This window comes from Pristis pectinata, chromosome 3, assembly GCF_009764475.1.
Source record: "Pristis pectinata isolate sPriPec2 chromosome 3, sPriPec2.1.pri, whole genome shotgun sequence".
NCBI lineage: Eukaryota > Metazoa > Chordata > Chondrichthyes > Rhinopristiformes > Pristidae > Pristis > Pristis pectinata.
Genome location: NC_067407.1, coordinates 134,569,918 through 134,582,438, shown reverse-complemented (window position 1 = coordinate 134,582,438; position 12,521 = coordinate 134,569,918).

Here is a 12,521-nt window from a genome sequence, read left to right as displayed (position 1 = left end):
GGGAGGAAACCAGAGCACCTGGAGGAAACCCACACAGACATGGGGAGAACGTACAAACTCCTTACGGACAGCGGCAGGAATTGAACCTGGGTCGCTGGCGCTGTAAAGCGTTACACTAACTGCTACACGTACACTACCGTATGTGTGGCAGGGGAGATTTTCACTGGTCCTTGGTGTGGAGATGATGTAGTGCCATCCACAAAATGGAGGGAATAAACCTACTCCACCTTCCCAGATCCTGATCAGGCTGATAGCACGTGGGATTCCATCTGGATATGATAGAGTTAAGGAATAAGGTAAAAGACTTGCATTTTATTAGCTCCTTTCATAGCTCTTTCAGCACACCCCATGCTGCTTCAGAGGCAATGAAACCACTTTGTGATGAGTGGTCACCATTGTCACATAGAAGGAGCTCGCACAGTGCCAATGCCTTGGAGTATGGCTGTGAAGCAGCCGGTACAGTAACCAAGTGAAAAACTGTAGATACTGAAAATTTGAGTGATCCTGAGCTTCCAGTTGCCTATAATTCCCCATCCCACTCCCCCTCTGATCTCCCTGCCTTCAGCTCTCACACTGTCCCAATGAAGTCCATTGTTGGAGTCATAGAGTCACAGAATCACAGAATCATAGAGCATGGGAAACAGCCCTTTGGTCCAACTCGTCCATGCTGACCAAGATGCCCATCTCAGCTGAGCCCATTTGACCGCATTTGGCCCACATCTCTCTAAACCTTTCCTATCCATGTACCTGTCCAAGTGTCTTTTAAATGATGATATTGTACCTTTCTCAACCACTTTCTCTGACAGTTCATTCCACATACTCACCACCCTCTGCTTGAAGAAGTTGCCCCTCAGGTCCCCTTTCACCATAAATCCATGCCCAGTCCTTTTCACTGTGTGCATTCACCCTATCGATGTCCTTCATGACTTTATACACCTCTATAAGGTCATCCCTCAGACTCCCACACTCCAAGGAATGAAGTCCTAGCCTGCCCAACCTCTCCCTGTAACTCAGGTGCTCAAGTTCTGGCAACATTTGTGTAAGGTCAAGGAGCAGCACCTTACCTTCCCACTGGACATGCTACATCCTTCTGGCCTCAACGCTGAATTCAACAATTTTGGATATAGCCTCTTATCTCATATTTCCAGCACTCAAAAATTTTTCTTCTCTTCCCTTCTCCAATTTAAGATTTTATTCACTCCCAGACCCACATTCTGCTAATTATTAGTCCTTCCCACCCTTTGTGGCACTCAGCTCTCCTGCTCTCCACACCAGCACAGACCTTCCCTTTTACTCTCTGCCCACTCTGGAAAGAACTCATTTTCTTTCCAACTGTTTCTAGTTCTGGTCATCGATCTGATATATTTTCTGTTTCTCTCCCCACAGATGCTGCTTGACCTGTTGAGTATTTCCAGCATTTTGTTTTCTTATTTCAGTGATTATAAGGGTGCAGAGGAGATTTACCAGGACGCTGCATGGTTTAGAGAGTATGCATTATGAGGAGAGACTAAGGGAGCTAGGGCTTTACTCTTTGGAGAGAAGGAGGATGAGAGGAGACATGATAGAGGTGTACAATATATTAAGAGGAATAAATAGAGTAGACGGCCAGTGCCTCTTTACCAGGGCACCAATGCTCAATACAAGAGGGCATGGCTTTAAAGTAATGGGTGGGAAGTTCAAGGGAGATATCAGAGGAAGGTTTTTTTGCGCAGAGAGTGGTTGGGGCATGGAATGTGCTGCCTGGGGTGGTGGTGGAGGCAGGTACATTGGTCAAATTCAAGAGATTACTAGATAAGCATATGGAGGAATTTAAAATAGAGGGATATGTGGGAGGAAGGGGTTAGATAGGCTTAGGCGAGGTTTAAAGGTCGGCACAACATTGTGGGCCAAAGGGCCTGTATTGCACTGTACTGTTCTATGTTCTATATGATGTTGCCCCATTGGTGTGTCAAATGGAAGAGTTCAGGTTAAAGGAATCAAGAATCATTCCCAAGAGTCACTGACAGTAACACCTCCCAAACCGTGAGTTGGGCACACTTCACTCTGAATTCAACACTATCTCAATCGACACCAAACTTGGAAGAAGCAGGAACAGAGACTCAGGTTCCTGGACTGAGAATCATAGCGGCATATAGACAATCAACAGGAATGACCGGCCCTTCATCCCACCAAGTCCGCACTGAACCTCAACCACCTTTTCTATATTAATCCCATTTTCCTCTCCCCACTTTCTCATAAGCTCTTCCCTGCAGATTCTACCACTCTCCTACACAATCGAGGCAATTATGAAAAATTAGTATTGGAGAGATTAATGGGACTAAAACATGATAAAGCCCCAGAACTTGATGAACCTACATCATAGGGTTTTGAAGGAGGTGGCTACAGATAGAGCGGATGTTCTGGCTATCAACTTCCAAATTGCATGGATCCTAGAAATGTTCCCAGATTCTGGAAGATAGCAAATGTAATCCCACTATTTAAGAATGGAGGGAGAGAGAATACAATATTTGCCTGTTAGCCTGACATCACTAGAAGGATAAACTTATCACTAAAGTTGCAGTCGGAAGGCATCCGGAAAATAAGATCAGGATTGGGCAGAGTCAACATGAAGGAAAATCACGTTTGATAAATTTGTTAGTGTTTTTTGAGGTTGTAACCAGCAGAATTCATAAGGGGAAACATGTGGATGTGAGGTACTTTCAGAAGGGCTTTGATGAGGTGCCATAAAAGAGATTAATAAACAAAGTCAAAGCATATGGCATCTGGGGTTATACACTGATAAGGATTGAGGATTGGTTAACAGCAGAGAACAGAGTAATGTTTGGGTAGGGAGACTGTAACTAGATGGGTGCTACAAGCATTGGTGCAGCCTCTTCACAATATATACAATAATTTCCACAAAGGAATCAAGTATAAATACTCAAGTTTTCTCATTACAATGCTGTATGGCAGTGTAAGCTGTGAGAAGAATGCAGAGGGGGATATGGACAGGTTAAATAAATGGGTAAAGGCATAGTTGACAAAATATACTGTTGAAAAAATGTGAAGCCATCTATTTTGGTCTTAAAAATAGAAAGATGTTTTTTCTAAAATGGTAATCTTGTTCATGAATCACTGACAGTTAACATGCAGGTACAGAAAGCAATTAAGAGGGCAAGTGGTATGTTGGCCTTCATTGCTGGAGGAGTTTAGTACAAGATTAGGGACATCTTGCATCCCTGGTGAGACCACATCTGATACATTGCATACAGTCTTTTCTCCCAGCCTAAGAATACACTTGCGATAGAGGGAATGCAATGAATATTCACCAGACTGATCCCTGCAGGTGGTGGATTCGTCATTCAAGGAGAGATTAAGCAGAGTGGGCCTATTATCTCTAGAGTTTAGAAGAATGAGAGGTGACGTCATTGAAACACGTGGCTTGACAGGGTAGATATGTTTCATCTCACCAGAGTGTCTGGAACTGGGGGTCACAGTCTCAAAATAAGAGGCCAGTCATTGAGGACAGAGGTGAGAAGAATTTTCAGAATTCCCTGCCCAAGGGGGTGAAGAAGGTTCAGTCACTGACTATATCCAAGACAAAGCTCAATAGAGTTTTAGACACAAGGGATTCAGGATGCGTGGGGATAGTGCAGGATGCAGCGCTGAGGTAAAAGATCAGCTATGGTTCTAATATGTGCTGGAACAGACATGAGGGGCCAAATGGCCTCCTCCTGCTTCTATTACTTATGTTATTACTTTCAAAGTGAAATCTTTATTCATTGTGAATCCTGTAAATACGTACAATATCTATATATTATTAATAATCTTTCATATGGTGCACACTTCCTAAACACATTAATCTTACATCCCATGTTAAACTTTTATAATGGGAAATCCAGATGGCAACTCATCATAATAGAAAAAGCCCATGTCAATACCTTATAATAAGAAAACCACATGTCACATTTTGCTCACCATTTTCTTTCACAGTAACGTGCTCTGGTTAATGCATTTAGATCAAATTGCATGAGTGCACTTTTTTCACACAGTTACTAAACCTTGTTCAAAATGAAATCTGGAATCTTTGGAAGTAGCCTTTGTGTGTGTGTGCATACGTGCGTGCGTGCGTGTGTGTGTGTGTGTGCACGCGCGCGCGCGTGGTGAGAGAGAGACTGTACATGTGGTATTTTTGTATGTTAATATAGAGGTAAGTCATATGTTCAAATGTTGTAATGATGTCATCACTTAATCACTTATGTGACATAAACTCACATATCAACTGTTCGATCTCCTGGCACCTCCTGTTATAGAGAATACCTGCCACCCTACAAGACTTGCTGACAGACCACATCCAAATGTACTACATCTGGCGATGAAAGTAGGTACAACAACCAATGTGTATCAACTCTAGAACAAAAAGTGGTTTGAAGAAATTCTGAGAAGCACCTATTAAGCACTGCTCATCTGTAACACTGACCTCAACGCCCTGCAGCTAAGGAGAGAAAACTGCTCAGGCATCAAAGTTTCCTGGGTGCATGGGAAGTTGGTACATATGTGTAGGTGGATAAGATAGTGGTGGTCCGTGCTGCTGAAGGACTGCTGATTGCAGGAGAATTAAACACACAGACATGAACAAAGAGTAGAGAGGTTCTGAGTGCTACAGTGTCACTGCCTAGGTAGGGAAGGGAACAAGTGCAGACAAACTACACAGGCAGACCAGAAGTGTACTATCGAGCACGGGAGTCCTTCATTGTTTAATTGAAAAGGTTAGCAATGTTCTTTACAGCTTATAATATTCGCATAGAGGTTCATGTTGAAAAAATACAGGCATCAAACACCACTGAGTATAAAAGGGTTATTCGAGAGACACAGACTGAGCCTGACAGCTATCAGATTCTTGTTAATCTGGTAGCCCCACAGAGCAGAGACTGGAAGATTATTTCAATCCACAGCCATTTAAATTGGCAGGGAGTTGCCAGTTCAGCACAAGGAAACAAAAAAGCAGGAGGGCAGTCAACAATTATGCTGTTGTTTAAAGATTTGTCCCAACATTGCATCTTAAACCATGTGCTGTGAGATGAATTTGTAAATGGCTCGACAAATGAATGGACTCAGTCTAAATTGTTAAGCACACAAACTCTTGCGTTTGATCTGGCTCGCATGACTGCAATCTTGATCAGAATGGCAGCAAAAATGCCAAGTTATTCTGTCCGCTGCCAGGAGCAAGCTTATAGTTTGAAGGCAACGGAGAAGACTCCATGGCTCAGGCAGGGTCCGCACCACATCATTGCAAGTGGTGTGAATTCTTGCTCCAAATACAATGGCATCAACTCATGCACATCTGTTTTTAAGGAGGCAAGGGGTTATATGTGTCAGAAGAAGATACTCATTGGCTCAGTCTCAGAACAATGCTACCATTCAACCCTTGCACTGAGGAAATGTGTCCAGAAGGAAAATAGATGGACAATCAACACGGGCGCACCTCAGGGATGTGTGTATAGCCCACTGCTCTACTCTCTCTACACTCATGACACTGTGGCTGAGCACAGCTCAAACACCATCTATAAATTCACCAATGACACCACTGCTGTTGGTAAAATCTCAGATGGCAATGAGGAGGCGTACAGGAGTGAGGTAGATCAATTGGTTGAGTGGTGTTGCAACAACAACCTCGCACTCAATGTCAGCAAGACCAAGGAATTGATTGTGGAGTTCAGGAAGTCAGGAGAACACACACCAGTCCTCATTGAGGGGTCAGCAGTGGAAAGGATGATTAGCTTCAAGTTCCCGGGCGTTAACATCTCAGAGGATCTATCGTGGGCCCAACACATTGATATAATTATGGAGAAGGCACGCCAGGTTCCCGTCTGCCATCAGATTTCTGAACAGTCCATGAAATCTTGAACACTACCTCGTTATTCTTTATTTTGCTTTATTTATTTCTGTAATTATCATAATTTTTATGTCTTTGCACTCTATTGCTGCCACAAAACAACAAATTTCATGCCATATAATTCAATGACAATAAATCTGATTCTGAAGTAACATAACCTTGAAGCCATAGCAAAACCCTAATCACTACAGTTTAGCAACACTATGACCACTTTGATCACTTTGCACTAAAATGGACTGTGTTGTTTTTGTTCTAATTGTGTCCTTTCTTGTAAAAATTGCGTATAATTTGTTTAATATATGTTTTTCTTGTGAATGCTGCTTATGTGCCTGTGATGCTGCTGCAAATAAGTTTCTCATTGCACTTGTGCACGCATGGACTTGTGCAGATGACAATAAACTCGACCTTGACTTTGATTTCAATAGAGCAGAACTAGACTTACACACCATCTCAAATACTGGAGGGAATGACAGTACCTGTCCTGTGTCTTCCAAGGTTAAAGTCACATGGCAGGCAAGGTAGTGCAGAGGTTAGTGTAACGCACCAGCACCAGCAACCCAGGTTCAATTCCGGCCGCTGTCCTTAAGGAGTTTGTACGTTCTCCCTGTGTCTGCGTGGGTTTCCTCTGGGTGCTCCGGTTTCCTCCCACATTCCAAAAACGTATAGGTTAGGAAGTTGTGGGCATGCTACATTGGCGCCAGAAGCCTGGCGACACTTGCGGGCTGCCTCCAGGACACTCTATGCAAAAAGATGCATTTCACTGTGTGGTTCGATGTACATGTAACGAAAAAAAAGATATCTTATCTTATGGGATCCACGGTGAGTTGGTAAGTTGGATTCAAAAGTTGCTTTGTCATAGGAGGCAGATACATATCGGTAGAGGGTAGTTTTTCCTTCTACAGGTCTGTGACCAATGGTGTTCCACAAGGATCAGTGCTGGGACTTCTGTTTGTAATATGCATAAATGATTTGGGTAAAAATGATGGTGGTCTGATTAGTAAGTTTGTGGCCAACACAAAAATTGGTGGAGCTGTGGGCAGTGAGGAAGGTTGTCAAAGGATACAGCAGGATATCGACCAGTTGGAAATGTGGGCAGAGAAATGGCAGATGGAGTTTAATGCAGACAAGTGTGAGGTGTTGCACTTTGGGAGGTCAAATGCAAGAGAAAAGTGTACAGTAAATGGCCGGACCCTTAGGAGTATTGATGTACAGAGGGATCTTGGGGTGCAAGTCCATAGCTCCCTGAGAGTGGCAATGCAAGTAGATAGGGTGGTAAAGAAGGCGTACGGCATGCTTGCCTTCATCGGTCGGGGTGTTGAGAATAAAAGGTGGGAGGTTGTGTTGCAGCTGTATAAAACTTTGGTTAGGCCACATTTGGAGCCTTGTGTGTAATTCTGGTTGCTGCATTACAGGAAAGATGTGGAGGCTTTGGAGAGGGCGCGGAAAATGGGATTGGGAGTATATTAGCTATAAGGAGAGGTTGGATAAACATGGATTATTTTCACTGGAGCGTTGGAGGCCAAGGGGTGACCTGATGTTTATAAAACAATGAGAAGCATAGATGGGGTAGATAGTCAGGGTCTTTTTCCCAGGGTAGAATTGTCAAATATCAGAGGGCATAGGTTCAAGCTGAGAGTGGGAAAGTTTAAAGGAGATGTGCGAGGCAAGTTTTTTAAACGGAGAGTGGCTGGAACGGGCTGCCAGGGGAGGTAGTGGAAGCAGATATAACAGCAACATTTAAGAGGCATTTACTCAGATACATGAACAGGCTGGGGATGGAGGGACACAGACCATATGCGGGCAGGTGAGATTAGTTTAGATTGGCATCATGGTCGGTGCAGACATGGTGGGCCGAAGGGCCTGTCCCCATGGTGTACCCTATGGGGACAGGCCCTTGTTCTATGTTCCTTGTTCCCCATGGCCCTTGTTCCCCATGTTCTATGTTTAGTACCTGTTACAGGTAACTCAGGTCTCAGATGCATATGGAAGAAGCAGCAAACAGCAGACTGTAGAAATGAATACTGATGGAGAATATCATTGGTAGGCACATGTGCAGCAGGGATTTAGCCTCCACCTTTGACAGAAAGTAGGTAGTCTCAAAACATACTCAGATAAAATTCTGAAGATACCAGAACAAATACAATGATTGTGTGGGTTATAGTGGTCACTAATTAAAATTGGCAATAGTTGTAGCTGACTACACACGGCGACTAACATTATTGGGCAGGAACTGGTTAAAAAAACTAATGATCAATTGGAAAAATGTTTAGTATCTAGGCTGAACATATGAAATTATACATGGCAACCCCATGACGTGGATCTGACGAAACGTTTAAGGATGCTTCTCCTGGCATTACTGGATGCAAAGCACACCAAGCCTGGTACTAAACCAGTGAATTGTGAACCTCAAGCAGTGCCGTATCATCAGTTTTGATGAAGGGTCTTCCTTCTGAAATGTTAACTGTTTCTCTTAAGATATCTTTATTAGTCACATGTACATTGAAACACACAGTGAAATACATCTTTTGCGTAGAATGTTCTGGGAGCAGCCCGCAAGTGTCGCCACGTTTCTGGCACCAACATAGCATGCCCACAACTTCCTAACCTGTACGTCTTTGGAATGTGGGAGGAAACTGGAGCACTCAGAGGAAACCCACACAGACACGGGGAGAATGTACAAACTCCTTACAGAGATGCTGAGCTTTTCCAGAATTTTCTGTTTTTTATCTCAACCTGTTTAATCTTTCCTCATAGGACAATCCCTCCATATCTGGGATCATCTTGGAAAACCTTCTCTACACGCTCTGCAATAACAATAATACCTTTCCTTAAGTAGAAGATAAAAATTGTTCACAGTAGTCTAGATATGGTCTCACTGGCCTTGGACAGTTTCCCTGTTCCGGGAAAACATCCCCACTTTTATTCTCCAAGAAAAACAGAACTTCCTTTGGTGGTTGTTATGATACAATCAGCCTTTATCCAAGAATGACGATTAAGAATCTCGAGGGTCAGAAGCCAATTCTGGACCATTGAGGCAAGTGAAGAAGTTGAAAGAAATGTTGGGCTGGAATAAGCAAGTTATGTGGGTAAATTCCTTTGTTCCACTGACAAACCTAAGCATACACCATTCGAGTTCCGATATACGTGAGCCAGCATGGCTTTGTGCATGGGAAATCATGTCTCACAAATTTGATTGAGTTTTTTGGAGATGAACAATATTGATGAGGGCAAGGTAGTTGACACTGTCTAAGTAGATGTTAATGAGGCCTTTGACAAGGCCCCACATGGCAGGCTAGTCTGGAAGGTTAGATCACATGGGATCCAGGGTGAGCTCGTCAAATTGGATAATTGGATACAAAATTAGCTTGGTGGAAGGAGCCAGAGTGTAATAGTGAGGGTTGTTATTCAGAATGGAGGCCTATGACCAGGGATGTGCCACAGGGATTGGTGCTGGGGTCCACTGTTGTTTGTCATCTATATTAACAATCTGGATGACAATGTTGTTAACATGGTTAGTAAGTTTGCAGATGACACCAAAATTGATGGTGTAATGGACAGTGAAGAAGTTTGTCTAAGATTACAATAGAATCTAGATGAAGTGGGGAAGTAGGCCAAAGTATGGCAGATGGAATTTAACTCAGACAAGGGCAAAGTGTTGATTTTGCTAAGTTAAACCAAGGCAGGACTTACACAGTTAATGGCAGAGCCCTGGAGAGTGTTGTAGAACAGAGAGACCGAGGGGCATAGGTACATAGTTCCCTGAAAGTGGCGACATGGGTAGATAGGGAAGTAATGAAGGCATTTGGCATGCTTGCTTTCATTGGTCAAGGCATTGAGTACATTGAGATAGGACGTCATATTACAACAGTAACAAGTCATTGGTGAGATCACACTTGGAGTATTGTGTGCAGTTCTGGTCACCTAGCTGCAGGAAGGATGTCATTAAGCTGGAAAGGGTGGGGAAAAGATTCACAAGAATGTTACCAGGATTAGAGGGTTTGAGTTGGATTGGCTGGGATTCTTTTCCCTGGAGCCTAGGAGATGAGGGGCAACCTTATAGAGGCATATAAAATCATGGGGGACATAGATAAGGTGGATGGTCACAGCCTTTTTCCCAGGGTAGGGGAGTCTAGAACTAGAGGCCGTATGTTTAAGGTGAGAGGGAAAAGGTTTAAAAGGGACCTAAGGGGCAACTTTGTCACACAGAAGATGGTGGGTCTATGGAACGAGCTGCCAGAGGAAGCTGGAGAGGTGTAGAATCACAATGTTTAAAAGACATTTCGACAGTACATGGATAGAAAAAGATTAGAGGGATATGGGCCAAACGCAGGGAAATGGGACGAGCTCAGGTGGTTATTTGGTTAGCAAGGATCAGTTAGGCCATAGGGCCCATTTCTGTGCTGTGTGACTCTATGACTCTATGAGAGAGTTGAAGCACTTCCAATGGCCCACCAGCCCCAGTTCTCAGTTACCATCGTATCCAGAAAACGGAGTCCAAGTTTCTTTACCATCACCTCTTGTTCAGCTTTTAAGGCAAACCCTCAGGAAAGCTAACACTAGTCATCTCTTCCACTTGAACATAAAGTGGAAGCTGAAAATACTGGGAATACACCATGGGACCAACAGTGGTGACAGAAGAAAGGAGAGGTTAACTTTTTTGGGAAGGATTTGTTTTCCAGAACTCCCGGTATGGGGCCTCCACCCACAACATCAATCTCTCCCCTTTTATTTCACGGATCCTGACAGGCCTGCTGTGCATTTTCTGTTTATGCTGCAGATTTTTTGGCATTTTTGGCACTTCCTCTCGGTCTCTTCTGCGCAATCCTAAACGCTGGAGTCCGTCAGCGCACCAGAAACACACAGAAAAAAACTAAAGTGGCCTCCTGAGGTTTAGGACACAACTTACTGGGAAAGACAACTCAAGCCAAAAGCTCTCCAGCCTCAAAGTAGAGTTGATGCCTTTTATTTGGATACTGGTTTTACTCTCATCCTCCCTGTCTGGGACCTAGTTATGAACTGCAACGATTCTTTCTCTATAAATGTGTGTGTAGCAACTGTACTGCAGAAAGTTCTGCTCTTAGAGTTTCACTGTGTTGCTAACCCTACCCCAAAAATAAATCTTGACAATTTAGGATAATTGCTGTCATAATCAATCAAAAGTGGATTCTCTTCTGCGTAGCTCACACTACCCAAATTGTGTTTCACATTTTTGAAGAAACCAAGATTTATTGCACACTATTTATTTTCCCATTGCCAGTGCCAAGGAAGTAAGTGCTCCACAGAGAACTGAGTTCGCATTCATACAACACCGGTACTACAGATGTCATTAGCATCATTTTAAAAGAATGTGCTTCCATTCTGCTATCTGATTTTGCAGTTGGATTGAAAAGGGCATCAGATTCCTACAATTCACCCCCTCGTTGAGTGGAATGTTATCGCTCACTGTCCTGCATCATCAGGCTAACTGGGACGGCTTTCTCACATGATTCAATGATTAAGTTGTTAAATATATTGGAAGGAATTCCTGCATTTTATTTCAAAGGAACTGGGTTTTGGTATTTTCCATTTTCATGAATACATGGAGAGGGAGTGTGTGTTTGTAGAGTCAACCTCAGTGACACAGTAAGAGACCAGAGAGGAGAATCTTGTTGTGTTTACAGTGTCACCGTCTCTCTCTCTCTCTCTCTCACACACAAACACACACACACACGCACACACACACGCACACACAGATACACACACACTCACACAGAGACACACACACTCACACAGATACACACACACTCACACAGAGACACACACAAACACACACCACACAGACACACATACACACGCACACAGAGACACACACACTCACACAGAGACACACACAAACACACACCACACAGGCACACACACACACGCACACAGAGACACACACACTCACACAGAGACACACACAAACACACACCACACAGACACACACACACAAGCATCTGCGTGCACAGACATGCACACACATTCATACCATGCTCACACAAACATGCACACACACTGTTTTTCCATCCTCTCCTTCAAAAAAGGCCATATTAACACATGTTCCAAGTCTGCAATGCATCAATAGCTGTTCTGGGGTGAATGGTATGGTATAATGTGCCTTGTAAATTACTTGTACAAGAACTTAGCTGAACAGTGATTCGTGGTGAAATGTGTAGACACCTGTCTCTCCAATGCTTCCTTAAGGATGGGAACAGATCTGGCAGCACAGTGGTGCAACTGGAAGAGCTGCTGCCTCACAGCTCCAGTGAAGCAGGTTCAATCCTGACTTCTGGTGCTGGCTGTGTGGAGTTTACATGTTCTCCCCACAACTTCCAGGTGCTCAGGTTTCCTCCCACATCCCAAAGATGTGCAGGTTGTTGGGTTAATTGGACTGGGACTCCACTCAATGGAGTTTAGAAGGATGAGAGGCAATCTTTCCTCTCATGAGAGAGTCCAGAGTCAAAGAGAACAAAGACTATTTCAGATCTAGTATAATGCAGCGAGAGAGGATCAATTAATAATCTGGCAGTTAAGGGGGCTTTAGGGATCATGATATGAAAGACTTTACACAAAGATTGAAAATCATTAGTTCAATCTGAAACCATGGTTTTAAATCTAAACAAAGTAA